We start from the raw sequence: 7648 nt of genomic DNA, 5'->3' as shown, positions 1-7648 counted from the left end.
GCCAAAGCCCTGTATGGGAGATGGCAAATCTAAACTCTCTTTACTGAGTTGCCGTGTATGTCTATTTATACAACTCTATCCATCTAGTCCTAGTACAGCGCACATGCTGTAATAGTAACTAGATAACACAGCAGGGCTAACTCTGCGCCGACCTCTGCATGTGGCTACAGTGCTGCAGGTGAGCCATTCGGCGCCAGCACCTGCAGTGGCTACAGTATCACAGTAGGGAGCCTTTTTGGCGCTGCCTTCCCCTTGCTGTGTGTTCACATAAGGAAGTAGTAGAGTATTCTAACAATCTTCCCCTAATCCTACTGCTATCCCTTGTACCCCATCCATGCTGATCATCTCCTTCAGCTCCGTGAGTCGAAGGCGTCCAAGCGGCTTGGTGAGGATGTCCGTGAGTTGCCGACTAGTATCGATGAACTCGATGACGATTTGCCCTCCATCGACACAGTCCCTGAGGAAGTGGAATTTCACATCGATGTGTTTGCTCCGATTATGTAGAACCGGATTCTTCACGAGGGCTATGACTTGCTGGTTGTCCACCATCAGTGCTGGTGGGTGAGTTTCCACGCTGATCAGCTTGCCCAGCAGCCGACGTAGCCACACAACTTGGCACGCCGCTATGGCCACTGCTACGTACTCTGCCTCGCACGTAGATAGCGTCACCACCTTCTGTTTCAGCGACAGCCATGAAATTAGGGCTGATCCGAGGAAGACAAGCACACCAGAGGTGCTCCGTCGTCCGTCGATGTCTCCCGCCATGTCTGCATCGCTGAACACAGTGAGCTACAGCCTACTCCCGCTGGTCTTTGGGAAGATGATCCCATGATCCACCATCCCTTTGACGTAGCGTAGTAGCCGCTTCACTGCAGCCTAGTGATCCTCTCTGGGATCCTCCATGAAGCGACTGACGTAGCCCACGGTGAATGCAATGTTTGGCCTCATATGGACTAGGTAGCATAGACCATCGACAATGCTCTGGTAGAGTGTTGCATCCACCTTCGCTGTGGTGCTGGCCTTCGTCAGCTTCAGCCGCTCCTCCATCGGAGTTACGCATGGCTTGCACTCAGCCATGCCACTCCGCTCCAACAGCTTGGAGGCATACGCGCTCTGACCGAGCATGAGTTCCTCCTTCCCCTATCTCACCTCAATGCCGAGGAGTAGGAGAGTGCGCCGAGATCGCTCATTCGAAAACGAGCCGCCATCTCGCTCTTGAAGCCATTGATGTCCTCCATGCGCACGCCGGTGACGATCAAGTCGTCCATATACACGCCGACGACAAGCTCCTCCTTCCCCCATCGCCATGTGTAGAGCGTGTGCTCGATTGCGCACCATTGAAACCCAAGCTCGCCCAGCGTGGCGTCAAGCTTGGCGTTCCATGCTCGTGGGGCCTGCCACAGCCCGTAGAGCACCTTGCACAGTCGGAGCACCCTGTGCTCCTCTCCCTTGATGGTGAAACCTAGAGGTTGCCTGACAAAGACTGTCTCTGCCAGCTCACCATTGAGGAAGGCTGATTTAACGTCCAAGTGATGGACACGCCAGTTCTTTGCTGCTGCCAAAGCTAGTAGCAAACGGACCGACTCCCTGTGCGCTACTGGCGCAAAGACCTCCTTGAAGTCTATGCCCTCACGCTGAACAAAGCCTCAGGCGACGAGGCGCGCCTTGTGCTTGACAATGGCGCCGAGCTCATCCCGCTTGACCTTGTACACCCACTTTAGGCTGATCGGACGGCATCCTGGAGGTGGATCGATGAGCTGCCATGTCTCGTTTTCCTCGATCGCCTTCATCTCCTCCAGCATCGCCCATCGCCAGTTTCCATTGCGCTCGGCCAGCGCGAACATGGGTGGTTCCTCTTCACTGACGAGCAGCAGCTCTGCATCATTGAGCAGCCAACCAGCCAGCCCTAAGGGTCCTATACCACCGACGATGTCGTCCACCCTATGGAACCACACCTCCTTACCTTCGTTGAAGGCATCCACGAACTCAATGATGTCACTTGGAGGTGAGGCGAACTCAATCGGCGTTGATGTAATTCCCTATTCCACCGGAGTGCTTGGCACAACACCTAGAGTGCTCAGTGGTTGCAGTGCTCGGCACTACTTCTAGACAGCTCGTCACTACCCCTGCAGTGCTCGGCACCACCATAGGAGTGTTCAGCCTCAGTCTTGGAGTAGTTCGTACCACTGCAAGACCTCTTAGCTCCGCTACGGGAGTGCTCGGCACCCGTCCTATAGTGGTTGCCACCACTATAGAACCTTCTGATGCCACTCCTGGCGTGCTCGGCACTCCTCCCGGAGTACTCGGCATCCCTCCCAAAGTGCTCTGCACTGCCCCAGGAGAGCTAGGCTCTGCCGCTGGAGTGCTTGGCACCCCTCTCGGAGTGCTCAGCACCTCTTCCCCAACATCTCCACCACCGTGGATGACCAAGTGCTCGGCGACAAAGGTGCTGGTGAAGCCGCCAGCTTCCCCTGTGTTTGGACTGGTCCAGTCCCAAGCCGCCTTCTCGTCGAACACGACGTCGCGCGAGACAAGCACCTTGTCTCCACGTGGGTCATAGAGCCAGTACACCTTGGTACCCTCTGCATAGCCTAGGAACACCATGGGTGTGCTCCTATCCTCCAGCTTGGTGAGGTTCGGCTTTGTCTTCCTGACGTGGTCGATGCAACCGAATGTTCGGAGGAAGGACATGCTCGGCTTGCTCTCATACCAAGCTTTGAACGGCATCTTGCCCGTCAGGGCCTTGGTCGGAGCGCGGTTGAGGATGAACACCACTGTGGTCACCGCCTCACCCCAGAACCTTGCCGGCATGCCTTTGGCCTTCATCATGGATCGGGCCATGCCGACCACGGTCTAGTTCTGCCTCTCCACCACGCCATTCTGTTGTGGTGAGTACAGCGCGGTGTGGTGTCGCGCCACACCCTGATCCACACAGTACGGAGCGAACTCCACTGAAGTGAATTCGCCGCCGTGATCAGTCCTCAGCACGTGGAGCTTCTTGCCGCTCTTGGCCTCCGCGCGCATCTTGAACTTCTTGATTGCCGCTGCCGCTTCGTCCTTGCTTGTCAGGAGTTGCAGCCACATGTAGCGACTGCAATCATCCACGAGTAGAAGGAAGTACCGCCGACCACCATTTGTAGCAGGCATGATCAGCCCGTAGAGGTCACCGTGGATGAGCTCGAGAGCGTCCTTCGCACGATGCTTGGCCGCCTTTGGGAATGGTAGCCTCCTTTGCTTCTCGGCCAGGCAGCTGTCACATAGCTCACCTCCATGCTTGATGTGGGGTAGCCCTCGGACCATCTTCTCTAGCTGACCAAGCGCGTCGAAGCTGAGATGTCCGAACTAGTCATGCCACATCCACGGTTCCTCGGTGTGCCTTGCTGCCAGGCACACCGGCTGCTCTACCTTCAGGTCGAGCAGATACAACTGGTTCAGGGACCTCTTCACCTTGGCGAGAAGTCACTGCTCCTGGTCCCTAATCCTAAGGACTCCGTCCTTGATCAGTACCTCGCTACCACGCTCATACAGCTGACCAATGCTGGAATGCAGCTGCGGGATGTAATACACATCTGTTAGCGCGTGGTGCTCCCCGTTCTGGCACCTGAAGATGATGGTGTCGTGCCCTTGGATAGCCACCATGGAGCCGTCACCAAACTTCACCGTGCCGATAACATCATCGTCAAGCTCGGAGAAGGATGCCTTGGAGCCCGTCATGTGGTTGCTGGCACCAGAGTCCAGATACCACCGCTACTCCTGGTCGGCGCCCACGCGTCCGAGGTGGACTTGGGAGCATGGTTCGTCGAGGTTGACAGTCTTCAAGGCCTTCCCAGGTCCTTCTACCATCGTCGCCTCTTCCTTCTCCTCGGCCTCAACGTCGTGTAGTGCACAGAACATCGCCATCAGGATAGTGGCCTCATCCTCATCATCAGCTTGCGCTAGATGAGCCTCAGCTTTCTTCTTCTACTTGCGATTTAGGCACTCCCGTACCCAATGGCCCATCTTCCCGTAGCGCCGACAGGCATTGGGGTCGACCTGCTTCTTCTTCTCCGAAGAAGCCTTGCTGCGGCGCTTGCCATCGCCACCGCGGTTGGAGGAGGCTGCCTTCCCGGAGTTCCTCCGAGCAGCCCACTCCTGTTCCGTCAGCAGCAGTTTGCCGTTGTCCTTCGTTGCTGTCGCCTGCTCCAGGCGCTCGTCCACCACCCACAGACGACCTATCACATCCTCAATGGTGAGGGTGGACAAGTCCAGCATCGTCTCTATGGAGAGAGCGATCTGGATGTACTTTGCCGGTACGAAGTGGAGGTACTTGGAGACCGCCTCCTCTTTGTCGATGGTGACGCCGTGGCTCTTCAGCTTGTTGATGAGCGTTTGCAGGCGGAGGGAGAAGTCCTCCACCATTTTACCATCCTTGAACTTGAGGTTAGCGTACTCCTACTTTAGAAGCTGGGCCATCGCCTTTTTTGCGCGGTCGGAACCGACGCGCATCGCCGCAATAGCCTCCCACGCCTCCTTAGCTGAGCTCTTCGCCCCCAACGGCTCCCTGTACTCCGTCGGTACAGTAGCGATGATAGCCTCCAACACTGACATGTCATCTTCTTCATTGTCGGTGCTCTTGTCAACAACATTCTAGAACTTGACCTTCATGGTCACCGACCACTTTCCATAGTTGGTGCGAGTCAGCGTCGGTCAACTGGTGCCGCTGACCTCCCGCACCGTGCGAACAACGACCTCCGGTCGTGGCTGGGCAGCCACAGTAGTGCCACTGCTGTCGCCCATCTCCGAACCGTCCGTCATCGCCAGCGGTTAGTCTGGCGACGGCGCTTGTATGGCTCTGATACCACTTGTTAGCCCACAGGATCACCGGCTCAGGTAAGTGAACCACTCACCGGTCTTGCCGAGCACCCACTAGTGTTGTCGAGCACCCACTAGCTAAGCCGACCACGAACAAGCGTTGTTCGTCCCCACACACTATGGCTAGAGGTTGAAGGAGAGGGAGAACAGAGCATACACACACAATACAAGACACCAGCGTTGGCCGAAGCCCTGTATGGGAGATGGCAAATCTGAACTCTCTTTACTGAGTTGCCGTGTATGTCTATTTATACAACTCTATCCATCTATTGCTAGTACAGCGCACATGCTGTAACAATAACTAGATAACACAGCAGGGCTGACTCTGCACCGGCCTCTGCATGTGGCTACAGTGCTGCAGGTGAGCCATTCGGCGCCTGCACCTACAGCGGCTACAATATCACAGCAGAGAGCATTTTCGGCGCCGTCTTTTCCTTGCTGTGTGTTCACACGAGGAAGCAGTAGATTACTCTAACAAGGCAAACAAATACGTCTAGTCTAGTCACTAAGGGATTCAGCAGTCACTACTTACACAGCAAGGCAACCTTGTAACTTTGCTCCATTATAAGTGCATTCATCCACAGCAGACAACACCATGCCTTTATAGGTCTCTGCAAGTACAAAACAGCTGCTGGATACAATGGCATTACATTTAATTTGATTACTTGCCCTGATCTTACCCTCACTCCTGTCTGCCTATTCATAATGCCCACTGTTCTTGCCGATGGAAAGTATATGTTTGATCAGAACTTGAGCCATATATAGGAGTTATCACTATATCACTGATACAGAGAATGTTTCATCACCCCTATTGTCTTTCGTGCATGAATGCAAGCTTGTGTGCATGCTCGAACACAGGATATTGCATTGCCATCTCAAAAGGACTAATGTTACCATGCTAATATGCCAGAGATGAGGTGATATGTTGGCATGCAAAGTCCTTTTTTTTTGCAGTAAAAAGGAGGCACTCCATGTCTGCAGAGTCATAAAGTGAGTTTGGACGACAGCCGTTGTATTTCCTCAGGGGGCTGAAATGATCAGTGCTTGTGCATTAGAGAGCAGCAACATGCACGCAAAATAAACCATTGGCATTGTTAGATTCAGTGTGCTGCTGAAATGGGGTGTACAGAACTCCAGATCAGCTCAGCTCCATCTCGGTTTTGTGAAAAAACACAGGCGGACCAGAATCTAAAGCTATTCCTTTTTTTGAAGCAGAATGCCCCCTACTTGTGACTTGTGAGATCTAAGCACCTGCAAGTTCAGCCACAAGCTTGATGTGTTAGAAAGGGTGACGAAGTGTGTGTACAAAGTCATCCAAACATCAGGAAATTAACTTTAACAACAGATGAAACGCACAGGTGCTATGGCCCTAAGCTTGGGACACGAAGAGCTCTTTCTCTGATACCATATCCAGCATCATGCACCACCAGTCATCTCAACACAAAAATCTTAAGAGGTTTTAAAACATAGAGATTCTACTCTTTGAATTTAGTAGATCACATAGTCTCCATGTCCCTTGGCCCTGAAACCAGCCAGTCTTATTCTCCTCAGCCACCTTTAACCCACAATTGGGATTCCATGCAACTTACAGCTCACACACGCGCACACAGCAGGCAGCCCCAGGGCCTATAAATAGCAGACCTTGTGACAAGAGATACTACACCATAAGAGCTTCTGAAGAGCAAAATACTTTAGTCTAGACACTAGATACAGTAAGCCTTAGCACCAACAGAGGTTAGTATCTCAACAAGGATACTTCAAATATGTCTGCCTCGCGGAGCTCCTCTCCCAACTCCATGTCAAAGTGGAGCCCGAAAGAGAACAAAATGTTTGAACAGGCACTCGCCTACTATGGCGAGGGCACACCCAACCGGTGGGACAAGGTATCCAGCGCCATGGGAGGCATCAAATCTGCTGAGGAGGTGCGCTGCCACTATGAAGATCTTGACTACGACGTCAAGATGATAGAGTCAGGCCACGTGCCGTACCCCCAGTACAAGACACAGGGATTCTGGACCCGAGGTAAAGTCCATGACACTTCGAAAGCAAACTGGAAACAAATAACATAAGAGCTTCGTTCTGTATTCATAAGCTTTTGGTTAACTATATGCATGCTAGTTGGTGATAGTCACAAGAAGCAGGCCTCGAGCGAGCTAAGCATAATTCAGTCACCATACCATATTTTTTTAGGAATAACTCAACATGCATAGCTATGTCATCGATGTCTCAAGAATTCACACACTCGAGCATCTGAGTATTTTATGTTCTTTAGCTGTTCCATGCATGGGTGATCGCATCAACATTGTATAGGCCAAACTGCAGACATCCTTTCCTTTCGTACTCAGAAAGAGAATCTGGGTCTAATTGCTCGGTGTTTGTCCACTAATGGCCACTAATTATGTGGGCTGCAATCCTAGTACTATGACAAAAATCTCCTACTTCCAATAGAAAAGTTTGGACCTTAGTACCTTACACTCAGCTTGCACCCGACATGCAGTTCTCATATTACTCTGAAAGTCACAGCTTATGCAAAAGGGCATCTCCATGGCGCTTTTTAGCAGTGTGAGTAGGCAAGCTTTGGGTAGTTCTTTGCTTCCTTTATTGTCCTTTTCTGTTGTTTTATTTTCAAGTGGGTGATTTCTGGTAGGCAGGTCTTTACAACAGCTGTAGAAGCAGCTGCAAACGAAATCAGTACAAGCAGATATCACATGTACAAAGCAGAATTAATGTTTACAATTCATAGAAACTTACGGTGTGCATATTGACTTTTGCTTTCAGGTTAAAATGTTGGAGGCTC

The sequence above is a fragment of the Miscanthus floridulus genome, chromosome 16, assembly GCF_019320115.1.
Source record: "Miscanthus floridulus cultivar M001 chromosome 16, ASM1932011v1, whole genome shotgun sequence".
NCBI classification, from domain to species: domain Eukaryota; kingdom Viridiplantae; phylum Streptophyta; class Magnoliopsida; order Poales; family Poaceae; genus Miscanthus; species Miscanthus floridulus.
The sequence above is the reverse complement of the archived record's forward strand: the minus strand, read 5'-3'. Positions refer to the sequence as shown.